We start from the raw sequence: 21,515 nt of genomic DNA on the forward strand, positions 1-21,515 counted from the left end.
AAAATGTAAAGGCATGAACAGATCTAGTTTATATAGATATTTCTAAGTCTTTGTGGAGTGCCCAAAACATAGTGGGGTTCTAAAAAATTGGTTGTTGAATTATTCTAGTAATCACCAGGTTCAGTGGCTTCTTCTTGATTATTCCATTTCTCTGTCAGAATTCTTCAATGACTATTCATTAAATAGAGAATAAATATCAAATAATTAGTAGACCATGCAAAACTTCATCTGTTTTGACTTGGCTTACCATCAATGGCCAATGATGTAGAATTGTCTGAAATGTACCAACATTACTCATACTTCATGTGTCTATTCAGGCAGCATTGCTCCCTCTGCCTGGAGTACCTTTTCCTACTGTTCTTATATGGAAACCCCCACTCATCCTTCCAGATGACTCTGCTATCATCTGCAGGTCCCTAGGGACCCCCTACTCCTTAGGTGTTGTTCTCATGGCACCAGTTCTCCCTCTGTTTCATGACCCTTCATCAGTGCTGAGACTATTTGCTATATACTTTTAGCCCTAACTAGTTACATACAGCATAAAGGCAAGACTTTAGTTGTCTGTGATTCCTTACATCTTAGTTTGGCACTCGGAGCATGGCAGAAAGAAAGTGATTATCCAGCTGAACTAAACAGGACCCCTCAGTGTAACTGAGAATACTCAGAAAGCTTTCTAATCCATGCAGATCTGAAAGGGCCTCTCCAAGGCCCCAAACCTATTTGTCTGGAGCCAGAGGGAATAGACTATGATTAGTCTCTCTCCGGGATCATGTGGTATGTGGAAAGGCACAGGACTCCAAAGGGACAAGATCAGGAAGGAGGAGAAGAGGAAAGCACTTTGAAACCCCGTGGCATGGTCTTTGGTGTAGAAGTTGCCCTGGCTCTGAGTTTGTATTGCACACAAGGCAAGGTAACTATATTCACAAGTTACCTACACCTGACTGGGGCTCGCCATTTGGGTCAGTACTGAGGTGTAAATTTTGTCTTAGAGTCACAGCAGAGGTGCTCTAACAACTCCACAGAGAGCTGTAAGGACCTTGAGCTATTTCTTTTTATGCTTGAGATAAGTCCAGAGTGATCATTAAATCAATGATTGTATTACTCTTTGTGTGCTTATCAATATTAATATAAAACAATCAAACAACAACAACAAAATCAAAGAGTATACTTAATTTCTTTTATTTCTGGAGTTTAAGGAGGCAGAGAATTACAAATAGGTAAAAGTAGAAAGGATAAACAATCATATAATTGTTTTAATTCAGAAAATCTGAAACAAGGTTTTGGTGGCAATGATATCAGGAAAGAATAAATATAACAACAGCTAAGTTATTACCTATATTATGTTGTTTAATGCATCAATCATATAATTAGGAGTTAAAAATCTCTCTAACATACATTGATGATTCGGATATAAAGAAGGGGGAGAGATAATAGAGGAAAGATAATCTTTTGAAGGAAGTTATGGTTTTGAATTTAATAAGTACCTAAGGACACTGTATTTGAACTTAGTTATAATCTTTCCTTAAGTGTGATGAATGGGAAGTTAGATGAATTTCAATTATTATAATTAAAAGTACACTAAACAATTGGGGACTTGGAGAATGCCTATTTCACTTCCTTTATTCCTATATTTCTTTTTCATCTCACAAAAAAAGGGTAAAAAGTTTTCTAAAAAAATTTATTTCCAAAATAATATATTTCAAAATCATTTAGACTTTTTTTGGCAGACAAAATATATGATGCTCACTTTGTTAAAGACGGTGCTGCCCACATGGAAACCTGTCGCCCAGGTGATATTAATGTGTGTTGGGGTGGGCTGAGGGCAGGCAGGATCCTTGTAGCCTGGGGCTTGGTTTTAGGACTAAGCCTTTCCCACCCTTTTTGATGTGGGGTGGTGCAATCTCATCATACCTCAGATAAGTGACTTTGTATTAGAGACTTCCCTATTTTGTATATTGGATTAAAGGTTTTGATTTCTACACTATAAAATGGGGGCAGAATGGGAGCTTACTCTCTTGGTTCCTGAGATTAATATTAGAGGAGAGAGCAGAAAGGAGAGCAGAAGGAGGCCACGTGGAGGAGGCCAGGAGAAGCAGCCAAGATGGCGGAGTGTTGAGTGAGAAGCCAGTTTGTGCAGAGTTTGTGCAGGGAGAAGGAAGGAGATAGGGAACAGAGGTCAATAAGTCTGATGAGCTAGACACCTTTGATTCTAGGAAACTCGGATAAGTCAGTAGCTTTGTGAGCACTGAATGTGAGTGGGTTTTGGAGCCCAGAGTGTGTTTATACTTGCCCGCTGGGTGGAAGCTAGGATTTAAGATGATGGCCCACCAGTTTTTGGCTCCATTGTTTCTTTACCAACTGTCCGAATCCAAGGCGAACCTGCATGGGCCAGGCGGCTGTGATGGTGGCCGTGGCAACTGGCCATACAGTTTTTAATCCCCAATAATGCAATTAATCTACTATTGGTCAAATAAGTTTGTAAACTGATAAATATTTTGCTCGCTTATAGTTTGCATTGGCTGTGAGGGACAGGCTGTAAGCAGGCCGGGTCATTATAGCCTGAGGCTTAGTTTTAAGACTAAACTTTTCCCCACACCCTTGACAGTTGCATGATGTGGGTGGTGCACTCTCATGAGGAATTCCATTATGCCTCAGATAAGTGACTGTATCACAGACTTCCTTGTTTGTATATTAGATTAAAAGGTTTTGATTTTCTATACTATAAAGTGGGGCAGACCCGGAGATTGCTCTCTCTCGGTTCCTGCTATCGCCATTGCAGGGGCCTCCCTGATTCCTTGCCATTTATGGGAAAAGCAGTTTTTCTGCTTTTCCCTTGTCTTGTCTTGTGGCTTGCCAGTCTTGATGAGGCACCAATAAACAGGATGGCCCACAATCCTCCAACTCTGCCATTTCTTTACCATCTGCCTGAATCCAATGGGAACCTGCAATGGAATGGCCACGATGGTGGCTCCTCGCCATACATCTATCAAACACATAACTCAATAATTTTCTTTTGGAGAAAATTTCTTGTGATTTCCTATCTTTCTGTAATATGTCATGTTGTGGTCTATAATTAAAGAGAGTAGAATCATTTCTGCACTCAAAATGTTGATTTTTCAGGAAAAGTGGGAAATGAGGTTTCTTCTTTCTTTCCCTCCCTCCCTCCCTTTCTTTCTTTCCTTCTTCCCTCCCTCCCTCCTTTCCTTCCTTCTTTCCTTCCTTCCTTCCTTCCTTCCTTCCTTCCTTCCTTCCTTCCTTCCTTCCTTCCTTCCTTCCTTCTTTCCTTTCTTCCTTCCATTCTTTCTTTCTATTTTTTTTCCATTAGGTCAGAAACTGGCAGAAATAAATGAATCACAAAATTGTCTGGATTTATCAGATCTCTAGAATTAATGAGATATCTCCAAGTAGAACTTATTCTGAGGTCAGGTTCAGGCCTGGGCGGGGGGGGGGGGGGGGGGAGGACTTTAAAGATGACAACTAGTTCCTTTGTATGGTAATGAAGAAAATTTATTCTCCCAAATTTCCCTAGAGTCCTCACTAATGAAATAAAGTCAGCTGAAAAACCACTTTTCTCAGGACAGACTTTGCCTTCTGTTGGTCAAATAAGTTTGTAAATATGATATATATGTTTGCTCGCTTGTGACTTATATTGGGTGTGGGGGACAGGCTATAAGCAGGCCAGGTCGTTGTAGCCTGGCGTTTGGTTTTGGGACTAAGCTTTTCCAACACCCTTGACTGATTGTATGATCTGGGTGGTGCACTCTCATGAGGAATCCAATTATGCCTTGGATAAGTGACTTTGTATCGGAGACTTCCTTGTTTGTATATTGGATTAAGGGATTTTGGTTTTCTACACTATAAAGTGGGACAGACCAGGAGCTTGGACACACAGTTCCTGCTATCACAATTGCAGGGGCTTCCCTGATCCCTTGCCCTTCATGGGAAGAGCTGGTTTTCTGCTTTTCCCTTATCTTCTTTTGTGGTTTGCCTGTCTTGGTGAGAACCAATAAATAGGATGGCCCCCCATCCTCTGACTCCGCCATTTCTTTATCGTCTGCCCGAATCCAATGGGAACCTGCATGTGAATGGCCACGATGGCAGCTCCTGGCCTTACAATTGGCGTAGTCGGCAGGATTCAGAGATTGGTATGGAGCCACCACCCTTGATGGGTGGGATAGAGTACTGGTTGCTGCTCTGGCTCCCCATGGCTGTCCTTTTAGGGGCCATGGGCTACATGTTTTTTACTCAAGAGGAAACTGCCCGAGGTCAAAAACTTCAGTATGAATTGCAAATAGAATGGCAGAAAAGGCTGGAATTGGAGCAAGCACTGGAGAAGGAATTATGGGTTTGCGAGTTGCAGTTTACCCTGGAAGCTGAACGTTTTCACCGGCAGTTGTTGGAGAAACAACTGCGGATTCAAGAGCTCGAGTCTCAGCTTCTGGCCAAAAGCCAGCAGCCACAGGAGCCTAAACGGTCACCAAAGGAGCAGCAGCATCCGTGCCGGTGGATTGGCTTTGAGTCAGCGGGAGCAGGCGCTTGCGACTCCTCTTCTGAGGATGAGAAGGCTCAGGCTGAAGCTGCCATACACACACTGAGAGCCCGACCAGTTGTCGCCAAGAAGGTAAAAACCCAGCAACAAAGAGTCCCTCAGGGGCAGCCACAGCATCCTGCCCAGGTAATGGAACACTCTGTGGTCTGGCCCTATACCCAGGCAGAGCTGATGGAGTTGGGGGCACAATTTAGGCAGAAACCTACTGAATCCCTGGTAGCCTGGTTACTACGATTATGGGATATAGGGGTGGATGGCATCATGCTCTCCGGAACAGAGATGGAGAAATTGGCCGCCATTATCACACACTCTTCCTTGAGGCAGCGTCTTGAGAACTCCCATGGCAACCCAGGAGACCATACCCTATTAGAATGGGTGATGGCTGCCATTTGTATGGTCTGGCAGAATGCTGGAGAACTGCCGGGGGCAATGAGTCAGTGGCAGTGCTACAGTGAGTTAGTAAAGGTCCTTCGAGAACTAGGTATGAAGAATGCTGTTTTCAACCCTGGGTCTCGTGGGCCAGACGAGGAAGTGTTTACGGCCAAAATGAGGGAATTTGTCCTTGCTAGCGCCCCGTCAGCCCTTTTTGGGTCACTTGTGGCTATCTTGGGCCCCTATGTGGGGCAGCCCATCAATGCAGTTACACAGATGGTAGCAGATTTGGGAGAGCTGGAGGCCGTTCGGGATCATAAAGCAGTGAGGGCTGCTGCCTATGTTTCCCCCTCCAACTAACAAGGGAAACGGGCCTGTAAAGGTTACCCGAATGCAGATGTGGGTAGACTTGATTGCAGCTGGAGCAGATAAGGGGAAATTGGATGGCCAGTCTAATAAAATTCTTTTGGAGCTTTGGCGGCAGCTTAAACCAGAACAGAAGTTCCAGCCACTGAGACGAAAGGTCCCAGCAGCTACCAATAAAACGTTTGGTGCATGCACAGCTCGGTTACAAGATTATATGATAGAGATGGCCGAGGGAGAGGGGAACTCCCAAGACCCATTGTACCAGTTTGAATAGGAAAAAGGCCGAGGGACCCGTCTAACGGGGATGGGCAGGGACCAGAGGCCACATATGGAACTGGCTATCCACTGGTCCCCTTCCAATGTACAACAGGTGTTGGCCTTGGTGGATACAGGTGCAGAATGTTCCCTTCTCTATGGAAACCCAGAGAGGTTTGCTGGGACCCCAGTGGCCATTGACAGTTATGGGGGCCAAACTGTTCAAGTGAAGCCAATAACTATTCCATTGGGGATAGGGAGACTGCCTCCTAAGCCATATAAGGTGTATGTATCTCCTATTCCTGAATATATTTTGGGGGTAGATGTCTTGCAAGGACTGTGGTTGGAAACTACAGCTGGGGAGTTCCAGCTGTGGATCAGGGTTGTGAAGGCAGTATTGCGGGGACATGCATCACATTCCCCTTTGCAATTACCCGTCCCTCGGAGTGTGACTAACACCAAGCAGTACCGCCTGCCAGGTGGTTATGAAGAAGTCACAGGGACAATCCTTGAACTAGAAAAGGTGGGGATCATCCGGCCAGCACACAGTCCTTACAGCTCCCCAGTATGGCCTGTGTGCAAAGCAGATGGAACCTGGAAACCTGGAGAATGACAGTAGATTACAGGGAACTTAATAAAGTTGTTCCCCCTTTGCACGCTGCTGTTCCCTCGATAGCTAACATGATGGATCGGCTAAGCCATGAGTTGGGGACATACCACTTTGTGGCAGACTTGGCCAATGCTTTTTTCTCTATTGATATAGCCGCAGAGAGTCAAGACCAATTTGCCTTCAGTTGGGAAGGGAGACAATGGACCTTTACAGTGTTACCCCAGGGCTATTTGCATAGCCCCACCTTGTGCCATGGGCTGGTGGCTGCTGACCTGGCTAAATGGAAACAGCCAGAGGTAGTCTGCATGTACCATTATATTGATGATATTATGCTAACTAGTGATTCTCTTTCAGAATTGGAGCAAGCAGTCCCTACCCTGCTATCCCATTTGAAAGCATGTGGCTGGGCAGTTAACGAGAACAAATTACAAGGACCTGGGTTATCTGTTAAATTCTTGGGAGTTGTCTGGTCGGGTAAGACAAAAGTTATCCCTGATGCAGTTATAGATAAGATTCAAGCATACCCCGTGCCCACCACGGTAAAACAGTTACAGGAATTCTTAGGTTTGTTGGGGTATTGGCGAGCACTTATACCTCATTTGGCTCAGTTACTACGCCCCTTGTACAACCTTATTCGAAAGAGGGTTCGCTGGGATTGGACTGAGCAGGCGCAAGGTTCATTTGTAGCTGCTAAGAGAGCTGTCAAGGTGGCACAGGCCTTGAATGTGTTTGATCCTGCCAGGCCCTGTGAGCTGGATGTTCATGTAACCTCGGAGGGGTTTGGATGGGGCTTGTGGCAGCGGACAGAGCGCCTACGGCAACCTATTGGATTTTGGTCCCAATTGTGGAAAGGTGCTGAAGTTCGTTACTCATTAGTAGAGAAGCAGCTGGCAGCTGCGTATGCTGCCCTCCTGGAAACTGAGAGTATTACAACCACAACACCAGTTACGGTCAAAACAACATACACTATAGCTGGATGGGTGAGAGATTGGGCAACTAAACCACGTAGTGGTATGGCCCAAATGTCTACCCTGGCCAAGTGGGGTGCCTATCTGCAACAACGCTGTGCTCTTAGCACCAGCCCATTGAGGGCAGAACTGCAGGAAGTCTTGGGTCCAGTCACCTATGCGACCTTAGAGTCAGGTGCAACTGGGGCTCAGGAGGCAGAACCTGAGGTCAGTCCCTACCAGGAGGGGTGGGTGCCCATCCCCGAAGATGCCTGGTATACTGATGGTTCCAGCAGGGGACAACCTGCCAAATGGACGGCTATCGCCTTCCATCCGGCCACTGAGACTATTTGGATGGACACGGGTACAGGCCAAAGCAGCCAATGGGCAGAATTAAGAGCTGTTTGGCTAGTTGCCCATAATGAACCTTCACCTCTGGTGATCTGTACTGACAGTTGGGCTGTCTATCGTGGACTGACCCTTTGGATTGCTACTTGGCACATTAACCAGTGGATGGTAATGCACCGTCCATTATGGGGTCAGGCCAAGTGGCAGGACTTATGGGAAATAGGACACCAGAAGCAGGTGACAGTATATCATGTCACAGGGCATGCCCCTCTAGCCCATCCTGGGAATGATGAGGCAGATACGTTGGCAAGGGTGCGATGGTTGGAGACTGCACCTGCAGGTGATGTGGCACAGTGGCTCCGTGCCTGCTCCATGCAGGACAGAAAACTATGTGGGCTACGGTTAAGGCTTGGAACTTGCCTGTGTCCTATGCAGAGGTACTTGCAGCCTGTGAGCAATGTGCAGTATGTTCTAAGGAACACCCTCGGAGACCACTGGTGTCACCTGGACAGATCCAGAGGGGTCATGTCCCACTGACACGATGGCAGATAGACATCATTGGACCCTTACCAAAGTCAGAAGGGTACCAGTATGCAGTCACTTGTGTAGATACTGCCACCGTGCTGCTTGCTGCTTACCCCACTCGTAACCCTGACCAGAGGGCAGTCATACAGGCTCTGGACCGCCTGAGTGCTGCATACGGGCGACCGCTGGTCCTTGAAAGTGACAATGGTACCCACTTCACTGGTTCAACAGTGAGGCAATGGGCTCAAAAGCTGGGGGTGGACTGGAAGTACCATGTTCCCTACCACCCCCAGGCTGCTGGTATCATTGAGCGTTATAATGGACTCTTAAAGCAGGGACTGCGACAGGAGGGGGGCACTGGCTCTCTTACTGGATGGACACGCCGCTTATGGACAGTACTTCGGATTTTGAATGAGCGACCTCGACGGGGAAGCCCAGCTCCAGTAGAGGCCCTCCTGCATCGGACAGCTGCCCCTATTCAGTTGCAGATACGCACCAAGGACATTTTACTCAAGCCAGGTTTTGGACAGCAGGGCAACGTGCTCTTGCCTGCTCCAACAGCCCTTCTTAAAGGACAACGGCTTCAATGGACTTGGCCCTGGACTGTACAGGCCCCCCATCTGAGATGGGTGGCCTTGTTGGCACCATGGGGAAAGGGGTTAGAGGTGGACCTCCAGTTAACTCCTTGGGCAACCAGCACCTGGCCACCTAAGGTAGAAGTGTATTATCCCTTGAATGCTCAAGGGGACAGCATTTTGCAGGGCACCTTTGTAATTTCTTTATGGCCAATAATGAGTTCCCCTATTTTACTACACATAGAACCAGCAGATGCTGGTGTATTGGCCAATAAGGTTTGGTATGCCCGCTCAGGGCGGCCTCTGGTGCCAGCTACGGTGCTGTCTGCAGACAAAACTCTGGCCTGTATTCTGCCAGAGGGAAAGGATTTGCCTCTCTTGGTGCCACTGACAGCTCTCTCATTTCGCCCATAGTTTTGATCTGTTAATCCTATTGCTGTAGTTGGTACTATTTCTGTTTATGCAATGTATCCTACTCCTTGCACAGTGACCATCATGGAAGATGCCTGTGGTTTAGATTGTAAAGCGAGCAAAAGGGGTGGAATGTTGGTCAAATAAGTTTGTAAATATGATATATATGTTTGCTCGCTTGTGACTTATATTGGGTGTGGGGGACAGGCTATAAGCAGGCCAGGTCATTGTAGCCTGGGGTTTGGTTTTGGGACTAAGCTTTTCCCCACACCCTTGACTGATTGTTTGATATGGGTGGTGCACTCTCATGAGGAATCCAATTATGCCTTGGATAAGTGACTTTGTATCGGAGACTTCCTTGTTTGTATATTGGATTAAGGGATTTTGGTTTTCTACACTATAAAGTGGGACAGACCAGGAGCTTGGACACACAGTTCCTGCTATCACAATTGCAGGGGCTTCCCTGATCCCTTGCCCTTCATGGGAAGAGCTGGTTTTCTGCTTTTCCCTTATCTTCTTTTGTGGTTTGCCTGTCTTGGTGAGACACCAATAAATAGGATGGCCCCCCATCCTCTGACTCTGCCATTTCTTTATCGTCTGCCCGAATCCAATGGGAACCTGCATGTGAATGGCCACGATGGTGGCTCCTGGCCTTACACCTTCTGAAAGGCTTCTGGAAATTAATAAGTATATTTCTGTATTAAACCATCTTTGTGTTTCACATCTGTAAGGCCAGTGGCCACTGCCATGACCATGCAGGTTCTCAATGGATTCGGGCAGATGGTAAAGAAACAGTGGGAGCCAGAAACTGGTGGGCCATTCTGTTTATTAAAGTCTTATAAAGGCTACAAGCAAACAGTCAGGGAAGACCACCTCCCTTTCTTCCTTTGGACTCACAGACCCCCACAAGCAAAACAACACTCCGTAGTCAAACAAGCCCAGCCCAAATCAGGGCTCCTCAAGCTTCTCAGCATTCTTTCTCTCTGCATTCCACAGCAAAACAGGGTGGGGGGGAATAACCCCTCCTCCAGCAAACAGTAGCAAAGAATAGCCCCTCCCAAGCAGGAAGGCAATCACAATTTGCAATCTGCTGCCCTAAAGGAAAACACCACAGTCTTCCATATAATAAACACACATGGTGCTGCCCCAATATAAGCCAAACAAACCTACAAACATTTGTTTACCCAACAACATCTAAGGATGTTTGCTAGGACCCAGCGAGGAGGAGACGGTTTCCCATACAGGAGATATACTTAGTCTTGGCAGGTGTCCCTTGTAAGGTGGGCTGACACAGGCTGAAAGCAGTGAGCATCTGTAAAAGTTCTGCATGCTGCTGTAGCTCACATACATAATGAATGGAGCTGAAAAGCCTCTGTGGGAACTTCTTTCTTGTTCTAGATTATTTTTTCTCTGGAGTATTCATGCAGGTTTCCAAGAAAAACTGAACCATCACACCTTCAGGCAAAAATGAAAGAGAAGCCAGGAGAAAGATGTCATGTTCAGGTTACTATGCAAAGCACTGGGCCAACAGTGTATTCCTTCGGAAATACCCAGTGATTCCTCTAGGCCTGGTGTTTTCATTCCAACAAAGTGAACTTGTCCTTTTATTTCAGGCATGTTTAGTTTTCTCATCTATAAGAGCAGGGGTCCCCAAACTTTTTATACAGGGGGCCATTTCACTGTCCCTCAGACCATTGGAGGGCCAGACTATAAAAAACTATGAACAAATCTCTATGCACACTGCACATATCTTATTTTAAAGTAAAAAAACAAAATGGGAACAAATACAATATTTAAAATAAAGAACAAGTAAATTTAAATCAACAAACTGACCAGTATTTCAATGGGAATTATTGACCTGCTTTTGGCTAATGAGATGGTCAATGTGCTCCTCTCACTGACCACCAATGAAAGAGGTGCCCCTTCTGAAGTGTGGCGGGAGCCAGACAAATGGCCTCAGGGGGCCGCATGTGGCCCGTGGGCCATAGTTTGGGGACCCCTGTATAAGAGTGTTCTTTTTTTTTTCTTTTTGAGCATTCGGGCTGTCCCTGGATTTTTTCAGCCTGTCCACAGAACTTTGTTAAGTGCTATGAAGAAAGGAGATATTAAAGAGAATTTGGGAAATTGGATTATAAAGCGAATGACTCAAATGATGCATAAAGTCTTGCCCTAGAATGAGATAGTGCTGCATGTTTCTTTTACTTTTTACATTTACATAAATGTTTATGATTACTGTATATTTTTATGTGTAGTTTCACTTTATTTAATTACCATATTAAATTTTTTTTCTGGCATCTATAGTTTCTGTTTCCTCTCCTTTTCTTAGTTGAATCAATAAATTTATAGTGAGGCTTATGTCTCTTCATCCAGAAAAACCTATTCTAATTCTAAATGACCTCAATTGCTAATTCCTAAGCATTGTTATTTTCTTTTATATTCTAGATCTATTTCTTAGTGATCTAGAGATAGATCATGTGGCAGAGATAGTGCTATGTGTTCACCAAGATTAATTTGCTTTTCCTCATCCTTGGATCCAGGGCAAATCACACATCCCCATCCCTCTGAGTTATGTGCTGGCAGCTGATGGAATCAGGCTAATAAAATGTGAAAGGGAGGAACACGTGTCAGTTCCAGGCTGAGTTTGTGAATAGCGCCCCCAGGATTTTTTGATCACTTTCTTCCCCTGCAATGGAGAATGCAGAGGACTCACATTGAGATGAAATAGCCTCAAGTTCAAAAACACCTGGATCATTGTGTCACCTCGTGGAGCACAGCTGCCAAGAAGAATAGCCCAAGCTCACTTCCAGACTTTGCATCTGTTCCATTTTGCTACTAAGAAGGCACCCTGCATAAACCCAGCCTAGTCTCACTGATACTGAGAGTACAGTAGGAATGCTTCTCTTTCCCCTGTGAGCTTCTGTTTCATCTCTGGGGATAATCTGAGCCATAAATAACAGTCTTTAGCTGAGAATTCTAGATTTTTTGGATGGTAGACTCCTAAATTATTTTAAATGTGCTAGTTGCATTCACTCAAAGGGTAAAATAGTGAGAATAAAATGTTTATTGAAGACAAGATGCCACAATGGAAAAACTAAGATAACCCCAAGTAAGATTCTCAGTATGCCTCTTATTATCTCTATTTATTTGAGCTTTGTAATTTACTTTTTGAGTCTTGGTTATCCCATAATTAAAATGAAGATAATAATATCTTCTTTATAGATTTGGTGAGAGGATGTGTTGTCACATGCTTGATTCATAGTAAAACTCACTGGATGTTGTTTTCACCAGTAATAAACTACATGACCTTGAGAGAAGCATGTGACCTTTGTAAGCATGAGGCTTTTTTTTTTAATGTTCATTCAAAAGCAGAAGCAGTACTTGCTTTGGGGCTTGTGGTAAAGATTAGGAGAATGTACACATTCTGCATTGTCTGACACATGTTAAATCTCAAAAGAAAAATGATTCCTTCCATGACTTGAGCAGGCTCATTGGATTTATAGTCCATAGAGTGGTATCTCCAAAGCCTATATCTTACACTTTGAGTTAGGGCAGGAAGAGTTTCTTTTACCCTGTCGTGTGTGTGTGTGTGTGTGTGTGTGTGTGTGTACAGCTCTTCCAGTCTATTTTGGATTCTACATGGAGAGAAATAGGCTTCAAGGATGCTCTTATACTGGGATTATTATGTCATAGAGATAAGACCTGGTTTGAGTTTTCTTATAATTTTAAAGAAAAATTATGTACTGTTTACCACTGTCTTTCAGTAGGTAGTTTCTTAAATCATCCTAATATGTGTTTAATAGCAAGCACATGACGGAAGTGTAAGATGGAGAATATGCCCTCCTCCACCTGCTCATAGCCTTTTCCATCCTGATCTGCTCCTTATTTTTGACAGTCAAGTTCATGGGAGAAGTGGAAGTGCAAATATCAAGCTAGCATGTTGAACACATCCCACTGTGCGTTATAGTAGACCATAAAACATGCAGCAGACATTGTTTCTGCTCTGAAATAATTTTCAATTCAATCAAGGAGATACATGTGACTAACTTTATGTCAAAGAATAAAATTAAATTAATTAATGTCATAGTGGAGTCACAATCAGCATAGTGTCTGGTTTATGTCCATTCTAGTTAGCTACAATTTGCTAGATAATACAGCTGCTTACTGCATCACCAATAGGATCACTTTCAAAAATAAAATTGATGCCTCAAATTGTTATCTGCATTCTATTTAGAGATGTGACGTTTATTTGTGTATTTCAAAGAAAATGTTTCATGTGTTCACTGCAGACACAGTAAAATCCAATATATCTTCCATTTCGAATTTCTAGGAGGCAAAGGAGATGGATTCAAGATAGAATGAGACATTTTTGTGAGTTAAAATAACCATTTTAATTTGCTTTTAGTTGCGTGTAGGCCAGAGATTTAAGAACAACTCAGCTGGGCAGTTCATTGCTAATCTATCTAGGATCATTGGAGGTTGGAAGGTCTGCTCTTTTTTTTTTTTTTTTTTTTTTTTCATTTTTCTGAAGCTGGAAACGGGGAGAGACAGTCAGACAGACTCCCGCATGCGCCCAACCGGGATCCACCCGGCACGCCCACCAGGGGCGACGCTCTGCCCAACAGGGGGCAATGCTCTGCCCATCCTGGGCGTCGCCATGTTGCGACCAGAGCCACTCTAGCGCCTGAGGCAGAGGCCACAGAGCCATCCCCAGCGCCCGGGCCATCTTTGCTCCAATGGAGCCTTGGCTGCAGGAGGGGAAGAGAGAGACAGAGAGGAAAGCGCGGCGGAGGGGTGGAGAAACAAATGGACGCTTCTCCTGTGTGCCCTGGCCAGGAATCGAGCCCGGGTCCTCCGCACGCTAGGCCGACGCTTTACCACTGAGCCAACCTGCCAGGGCCTGGAAGGTCTGCTCTTGTGACACTTCTTCATGCACATATCTGGCACTTCTGTGTTGCTTGGTCTATATTTCTGCACACACTGTCTTATTTTCCAAGGCCTTTCCAAGGCGAGGTGGTCTCAGGTAATCTTACTTTTTACTCAATGGTTGGATTTTAAGAGCACAGGAGAGAAGTATTCATTCTCTTAAAGATTATGTGTAGGGATGGGCTGAACATCACTTCTGTCATACTTTATTGGCCCACGCTGTCAGAGGGAAACTTCTCTGAATGGGAAGAATTCAAAGAAGTGATGGCATCTTTAATCTGCCATGTATTCTTTGGGGCATGCGGTGGTGGGAAATCATAATGCTTAGATTTTTCATTTGCCTAATTTGTTATAAGAATAATACTAAATAAATGATTAAGTCAGCCAATTTTTTCAACAGTGAACTAGTGGCATTTTGAGTGAGACAATTCTTTGTGTGGGTGTATGCTAAAGTTGTGGGATATTCAGCATCTCTGGCCAGCACACACTAAAAGCCATTTGTGCTTTACCCCTATCATTAAACAATAAAAACATGATTTTAAAACTCTCACTGGTGAAGCAGACAGTACTTCTCTCAGATGAAAACCACAGACCTAATGTCTTAAGGTGGCAAATTTCCTAGTGAGGTGATGATCAGGTTTATTTTGGCCTTCATTGGTGTAGATAATGATAAAATGATTTGTTTCTATTTCATTTCACTCTGAATAATTCAAAGTTCTTACTGAGTGCCTATATATTCTATGATTCTATCAATGCAAGTTGTTGCAGTGCTATAGAAACAAAATATGCACCCTTTCCTCAAGTAGGATATAACATTACTGTAGTCATATTATTCAATCTTCAATAAAAACACTTTATGCTCCTTTCCATAAAAAAGGCATTTATTTTAGGACATTGGATATAGAAAACTAAAGAACAAAAAACATACACACAACACTCCTGAATAACACAATTCAGATGTATTACTATTGACATTTAATGGCTATTATTTCAATAATTAATAAGTGTATCTACAGGGAAGGATTAAATATGTATATGCATAACACATTTGTAAAATAGATAATATAGTTTATTTTTTAATCATTTCTATATAGTATAATACATAGTACTTTATATAATACACTTTTGAGAATTCTTAACACTGAGAAACAATATAATTTATGTTTAACATAAAACATTACTTAAATGAAGTGTTAAACAGAGTCAAAGGGTAAAAGTGTATATGGAATATTGACTGGGGAAACCTTCATGTAGTAATTGAAGCTTCATTGGGAGCTTGAAGAATGGGTAGGTTTAGGATTAACAAGGTCCTAATTAATAACTCTATGGTAAGGAAGAGCATAATATAATCAGAAGATGATCTAGTTTGTATCTGTTTTTTCTATTTTTAATAAATATGATCATTTAATTTTTATTAGGATTTACTGCACAAAGCTTTGAATTTGAAAATGCTAATGTATTCAAGAGATATGGGGAAATTGGGAGCAGGCACTGATTTTTAAAATGCTCTCAAAGATGTCATTAAAATCTGAATAGTGTTCTAAATAAACCAACAGATGAATTCAGTGACAGCTGAGATCTATTGGTCCTAAATGGAACTGTAGGGTGGGGATTTCAGAAGTTGGTGAGTGAGGAAATAGCAAAAGACACACTCTAAAGGACATCAATAGTTCATGGTAAAATAGACTCCAGAATTTCTATTTTTTATCCAAAGTGAAAGGAAGAAAACAAAACCTTCTCTTATTGTTTTCAATTTACTGTTATGATGAAGAAGATTAGATAGCTGTTACCGACTACTTGGCAGTAAATACTATATTCTTTAAAAAAAAATTCTTTTAGATTTTATTTATTCATTTTTCAGAGAGAGAGAGAAGAAAGAGAGAGAGAAAGAGAGTGAGAGAGAGAGAAGAAGGGAGGAGCAGGAAGCATCAACTCCCATATGTGCCTTGACCAGGCAAGCCCAGGGTTTTGAACCGGCAACCTCAGCATTCCAGGTCGACACTTGATCCACTGCGCCACCACAGGTCAGGCAATTATTAGTGCATTTACTAATAATACTCATAGTATCAATAACCAAATCACTAATAGACTAATAAAGTAATGAAAATGAATGTGAATTACATGAGGGTAGAAATTTTATTTTGTTCTCTTTTTTCTTCTAATCAATCAATTTCCCCATATCTCTTGAATACATTAGCATTTTCAAATTCAAAGCTTTGTGCAGTAAATCCTAACTGAATGAAGGTCTTCACATTAAGGAGAATGTATTTACTTATGAAAAGTGGGAACAGAAATAAATGGCATAAGATAAAATAAAAAATTATTTTTATAGCAAATGTAGAAATTAGTAAAATGCTGTTTGATACTATTACAAAATCATTGAGCATAATCTACCCAACAGTAAATACAGAAAATCTTGGTGTAAGCAGAATGATATTGAGATTCTTACCAGCAATTAGTATAACTTGTCTAGCTATAACTGATTTAAAAAAACATTAAACAATGACTAAAGAATTATTTTGTTGAAGTTTAAGAGTGTGTGATTATTACTAAAATTTCTGCAATTATATAAATAAGAAAATCAATGTGGTAGATAGAGAGGATGCTTTATTTTAATCAGCTCCTAGTATAGGGTAAATTAGATAATCAGCATTAAATAACTACTTGCTATGAATGAATGATAGTCAGTTTGTATTTTGTAATAATGGAGGTGTGTCAATAGGGAAAAAGTTACCAAAGGTGGTTTCTAAAAGAAATAAGCATATTAAAATAACTTTTAGTTTATGTGGACAAGGCCCACCAGGGGTGAGGACGACGGAGACACGGAGACCCGACTCCAGAGACCAGGTTCCGTGACGCAGATTCACTTTATTCAGGAAGTAAACTAGCTTATATACATGGGTTCAGCCTATAGGATGTTATACTAGGACAAATGTCCAAAAATGGTCAGGAGGCTGCCTGGCTAGCGCTGAGTCATTTCCGTATAGTGGGAGAGCTCCCTCCAGGGTGTGCCAGGGAGGGTTTATCCTTGCTGGAGTGTTCTCACAGCATAGCATCAGCCACAGCTGCTAGGTAAATGCTCTGCGCTCTACGTACACCTCCCCCTTCTCTTTTAATTAAGGCCAGTTGAACTTGCTTGATGACTGCCTGTTGCTGTTGTAGCTTCTGAATGCTGCGCATTATGTAACGGAACCCTAGTAGAACTAAAACAACTATAATACCTATTATACTGTATGCTAATGGATTAGCTGGATTAAACAATGAGGCAAGCTTCTGTAATGTTTGACTAGTTAGGAAATAGAATGGGAGTCTTAATCAGGGGAATTCCTCCTAGGGGTTGGGTTGTCATTTCCCTCCCATTGTGTTACAGAGACCTTCTAGATGCCGTTAAACACAGTTCCATTTTGATTGTAAAAAATGGACATAGGTCCATCTGTTCCCTTTCCACAAAGGTCCCAGCATCCAAACACGGAACAGATGGCTTGCCGTGGGCTGCGTACTGCATATGGTTGCATTCCGTCTCTCAGCTTCCAATGCCAAACTCTGAGGTTGATGGTCTGCGCTTCAGGGCCAGAGGCAATGCGGCAGTCTCTCCAGGGAATTCCTTCTCTCGGGAATAACAGGCAAAGAGGTGACCCTGGTAAGGCAAGGTTAGTAGAGCGGGCCCAGCTGTTGGTAGCTAGGGGGAGGAGGGCTTGAAGGCCAAGTGCTGAGCCTTGGTTGGTAGTACCATTTTTAGCAAAGTCCCCCATAGTATGATTTTGAAGGAGGACCCACCCCTCCGAGGGGATGGTGTTATTATTCAGAGTAAACTTAAGTAGCATTGGGTCACTGAGGTTACCCCATATAGTGCCGTTCCACTGTTGGGATTCTTGGCCACTATTGTCACAAGGGAGACTAAGGGAGCAGTTACTGGAATATACTGCTGGAAACTGTGGGCTATTAACTTCAACAGACATAATTATGCCAGGGTGGGGAACAGCAGCCCAGACGTGGGGGTCCGTTCACGTCTGGGAGTCAGCGGTCACTATAGTACACACAAGCAAGAACAGAGCACCAGGGCCTGGGGGCCCGTCAGGGGCAATTCTCTGGGCCTGCCCTGGTCAGGAGGCTGCCTGGCTAGTACTGAGTCAATTCTGTATAGCAGGCGAGCTCCCTCTGGGGTGTGCTGGGGAGGGTTTATCCTTGCTGTAGTGTTCTCACAGCATAGCATCAGCCACAGCTGCCAGGTAAATGCTCTGCGCTCTACCTACAAGTTTATACTTACAAATTGTTATAGAAATAATCATTGCTAAATAACTTATATTGATAAACAGACCAACAAACTCTAGCCAATTAAGAATGATCTTCCTTGGTTAGTTGGTAACACAAATGCTTCACTTGATAAAGTTAATATTGCAAGTAACGTTGTTATTCTACATGGTAGAAATCATGAGTGTAGCCAATATTTAACCACTGCAGTGGTTAAATTTTAGTACCCTGAAGAAGCTTCCCAAGGCTCAACACTAAATAACTCTCATTCAGAAGGTGTTGGGTCCAGTACTTGTTTCTGCATTTGTAACCTGCACTTCCGGTGATCGTTGTGCAGGTCATCTGCAGTCAACATTTTGAAAAACAGTTTTTGCGATTCATACCACTTGTTCCTGCTCAGAGGATTCAATTTATTAGTACGCTGTAATTAATGGACCTGAAGCACTGTTATTTAGGGGGGGTACATAATTGTTTTTGCTTCTGGGCATTAGTTTGGGACTTTCCTTCCAATTATATCAACTTCCTCTAAAATCTGTTTTGCCTTTCTGAAATAATTACCCTCACTTACTTAGGATTGATATTTACAAGTAAGACTGGTCTGAAAATCTATTTCCTGTGTAATCTTTACTGGGTTTAAATGTCCATATTCTATATTTCTTTTCTATGCTGTGAAATAGATTAAGTAGCATTAGAATCAACTGTTTTTAAAGGCTTGTAAAATTACCATGTGAAACTGTATGGATCTGGTGTTTTTCGTAAAGGGGAAAACAAGAACACTGGGCAATTTTTCTATTTATTTTATTTTTATATTTGAACTGCTTGGTTAGGCTACCACTTCCAGAGTATATTTCATATTTTGTAAAATTATATACTTCAGCTATGTTTTCAAATTTGTGTGTGTGTGTGCATGTGTGTGTGTAGGATTCAGTGAACTAATTTATATGCTTATTTGAATTTCACCAGGATTTATAAATATTCTTCTCTCTTATTTTGTGTATTATTTTGAAATCTCACTCTTTTCCCTTCAACTAGTCTATAGGTGAGCCATAAAGAAAATGACAGAAAGTAATTTAAAGAGAATAATTTTTAAAATGAAGAAAACAACTTTCCTCACAGAAGATGGGAAGGTATATACTAACACATATACAAATATATACAACTATGCTATTTTCTATTCTAATTAATCTTGGAGTGTCCTTGGCAAATGAGATTTGTAGTGTTCTAATGCAGTTGTACAATACTTACCTATATAGAGATATAAGTAAAATAATGTGATTCTATTTTACTAACAATGTATGCTGATTATATACTATATAGTTTTCATTTTTGACACTGATGTGCCAATGTAGATTATATTTTGAATATCTACCAGTCTATGTGTACACACATAAATTTAATAGGATTAAGCATTTTTCAAAGAGCAAAAGCACTTAAAGTTTTGGAAAATTCTCCTAAGCCTCTATTCAGGGCTGAGACCAGGAAATAAAGCAGAATGAGACACATATAACAAAGCAACACATTGTGTTCAGTGCATGTTAGTGTCAGAATGGTTATGTGTCCTCACTAAATCCTCCCAAAATCTAAAATTCATCTCTTATCAGTCATTATTTTGTTGGCTGATCCGAAAAGTAGGAGAAATAATGTACTAACCTTAAATGTCTTAATTGTTTTGGGTAACATTAATCACATTTTACTTATTTTGTTCTAATAGGTTAATCTTGTGAGATGTACAGATTTGGAGAAAGAAGATATTTAACTTGGGTATTTTTTTTTTTTTTTTTTTGGTGTAAAAGTAAAATTTTCTTTTCTACACAGCACTAGAGAGGTCATTTCCTATCTGTAGGTAAGTGATTGGTTGAAGGCAGAATTCTAATAACTTTTCAACACGTTGATGCCTGTAATCTTTTCTTTCTCTTGGGAATAGAGGCAGTGGTGGCTCTAGTTCTGTCCAGAATTGCTATGACAATGCTCTCTGTCATAAGAGGTGCGAGGTACCCTGCTAGTGCTCAATAACTAATGAGTAATGATAGGAGATATTCACACCTTGAAAATGAGGTGATGAAGTTTTTTGAATTTTCTTGTAGAGTTTGGCACAATGAGAATTCCCACGGAGAAACACAGAGTGAGGATCTATCCCAGGGATAGCGAGTGATGACAGAGGGCTCTGTTTCAATATGTTTTGTAAAGGAAATCACAGCTTTGGTTGCTGAAGCTGGTGAGGTTCCATCAGTTATACACCGTAGTGTTACAGACCTGTGAAATCTGTCATTCTAAAAGGGTTCTGAAAGCCAGAGTATGCCTTTTATTCCAGATGACACTGGCATCCCCTGGCAATGATAATTAAGTGATTTCAGGTTGAGGATGGGAAGAAAGAGCTTTTTCTTTTCTTTTTTTTTTTTTTTTTTTAAATGAATTTTTATTAATGGTAATGGGATGACATTAATAAATCAGGGTACATATATTCAAAGAAAACATGTCTAGGTTATTTTGTCATTAGATTATGTTGCATACCCCTCGCCCAAAGTTAGATTGTCCTTCGCCATCCTCTATCCAGTTCTCTGTGCCCCTCCCCCTCCCCCTAACTTTCCCCCTGTCCTCCCTCCCCCCACCCCTGGTAACCACCACACTCTTGTCCATGTCTCTCGGTCTCATTTTTATGTTCCACCAATGTATGGAATCATGCAGTTCTTGTTTTTTTCTGATTTACTTATTTCACTCCTTATAATGTTATCAAGATCCCACCATTTTGCTGTAAATAATCTGATGTCATCATTTCTTATGGCTGAGTAGTATTCCATAGTGTATATGTGCCACATCTTCTTTATCCAGTCTTCTATTGAAGGGCTTTTTGGTTGTTTCCATGTCTTGGCCACTGTGAACAGTGCTGCAATGAACATGGGGCTACATGTGTCTTCACGTATCAATGTTTCTGAGGTTTTGGGGTATATACCCAGTAGAGGGATTGCTGGGTCATAAGGTAGTTCTATTTGCAGTTTTTTGAGGAACCACCATACTTTCCTCCATAATGGTTGTACTAGTTTACAGTCCCACCAACAGTGAATGAGGGTTCCTTTTTCTCCACAGCCTCTCCAACATTTGCTATTACCCGTCTTGTTGATAATGGCTAATCTAACAGGGGTGAGGTGGTATCTCATTGTAGTTTTGATTTGCATTTCCCTAATAACTAATGAAGCTGAGCATCTTTTCATATATCTGTTGGCCATTTGTATCTCTTCCTGGTAGAAGTGTCTATTCATGTCCTCTTCCCATTTTTTTATTGGATTGTTTGTTTGTTTGTTGTTGAGTTTTATGAGTTCTTTGTAAATTTTGGATATTAGGCCCTTATCTGAGCTGTTGTTTGAAAATATCATTTCCCATTTAGT

The sequence above is a fragment of the Saccopteryx leptura genome, chromosome 3, assembly GCF_036850995.1.
Source record: "Saccopteryx leptura isolate mSacLep1 chromosome 3, mSacLep1_pri_phased_curated, whole genome shotgun sequence".
Classification (NCBI taxonomy): Eukaryota; Metazoa; Chordata; class Mammalia; order Chiroptera; family Emballonuridae; genus Saccopteryx; species Saccopteryx leptura.